Raw genomic sequence first — 1,985 nt, forward strand, 5'->3', positions numbered from 1 at the left:
ACTAGCTCATCCGGAAGATCCAACCGATAGGCCTCCTTGCCCACTCGGGCCGAAATCCTGAACGGTCCTATATATCGGGGTCCTAGCTTGCCCCTCTTCCGAAACCTGATGATTTTCTTCCATGGTGACACTTTTAATAGCACAAAGTCCCCCACCTGGAACTCGAGATCCGATCGCCGCTGGTCAGTATAACTTTTCTGACGGCTCTGCGCGACCCACAGTCGATCGCGCACCTACTGAATCAACCCGGTAATCTTGCGCACTACCTCAGTGCTCCCCATGACCCGGTATCCAACCTCGTCCCAACAAACAGGGGCCCTTCATCTCCTTCCATACAACATCTCAAATGGAGGTCGGTCGATACTCGCATGGTAACTGTTGTTATACGAATACTCCGCCAATGGAAGGTACATATCCCAACTCCCTCTAAAATCCAACACACATGCTCGCAGCATATCCTCAAGTGTCTGGATCGTCCTCTCACTCTGGCCATCTGTCTGGGGTTGATACATCGTGCTAAAATGCAGCTGAGTGCCCAGTTCCTCATGGAACTTCTTCCAGAACCTAGATGTAAACCGAACATCCCTGTCAGAGACTACCGACACTAGCACCCCGTGTCTAGCCACCACCTCTCGCACATAAATATCCACCAATTTCTTAGCGGATATACTCTCAGAGATCGGAATAAAGTGGGCACTCTTTATCAATCTGTCCACAATCACCCATATGGCATCCACACCCCTCGCCGTCCTCGGTAACTTCGTGATGAAGTCCATAATGATCTCTTCCCACTTCCACATAGGAATGGGTAGCGGCTGTACCTTGACATGAGGCCGCTGATGCTCGGCTTTGAACTTCCTGCAGGTCAAGCATCGCTCCACACACCAGGTGATCTCCTGCTTCATGCAGGGCCACCAGTAACTCATCCTCAAATCTCTATACATTTTCATAGCCCCTGGATGTATAGAGAACTTGGACTTGTGTGCCTCCTCCAATATCTTCTGTCTCACTCCTCCGGTCACCGGTACCCACACTCGACCACACTATGTCAGAAGACCTCGACTATCCTTAACAAACAAAGGATATTGTCCCCGAATCCGCTCTATCTTCCAATTCTCCTTCTTCACCCCCTCGGCCTGAGCCTCCTTGATCGTGTCCAACAATGTAGAGATGACCGTCATCCTCTAACAAACGTTACCAATCGGGGACCCTGCCGCCTTGCGGCTCAAAACGTCGGCCACTACATTGGCCTTCCCTGGATGGTACAAGATCTCACAGTCATAATATTTCAGCACATCCAACCACCTCCTCTTCCGTATGTTGAGGTTCTGCTGACCCATCAAATACTTCAAACTCTTGTGATCAGTATAAATGGTGCACCGTACCCCATACAAGTAGTACCTCCAAATCTTGAGGGCAAACACCACTGCCCCCAATTCTAGGTCAAGAGTGGGGTAATTCGCCTCATGAGGCTTCAACTGCCTCGAGGCGTAAGCTATCACATGCCCCCACTGCATCAGTACCGCACCTAACCCTGAGATCGATGCATCACTATACACCACTAAATCATCCAACCCCTCCGGTAGTACTAGAAGCGGAGCCTCGCATAACCTCCGTCTCAGGGTCTCAAAAGCCAACTCTTGATCCGTACCCCATCGAAATGTCACATTCTTCTTGGTCAAGCGGGTCAAAGGCACAACAATCTTCGAGAAATCCTGGATGAATCTCCGATAATAGCCTGCTACACCCAAGAAGCTATGGATCTCGGATGCATTCTTCAGTACTTCCCACTGCATCACTGCCTCAACTTTGGCTGGATCAACCGAAATACCTTCTTGATTGATGATGTGCCCCAAAAACTGTACCTCCCGCAGCCAGAAATCACACTTGGAGAACTTGGCATACAGCCTCTCTGCCCTCAGGGTCTCCAATACCTCCCTCGGATGCTGCTTATGTTGCTCCTTGGTCTTAGAATAGACCAGGAT

This window comes from Lactuca virosa, chromosome 3, assembly GCF_052849685.1.
Source record: "Lactuca virosa cultivar CGN04683 chromosome 3, Lactuca_virosa_CGN04683_v6, whole genome shotgun sequence".
Classification (NCBI taxonomy): Eukaryota; Viridiplantae; Streptophyta; class Magnoliopsida; order Asterales; family Asteraceae; genus Lactuca; species Lactuca virosa.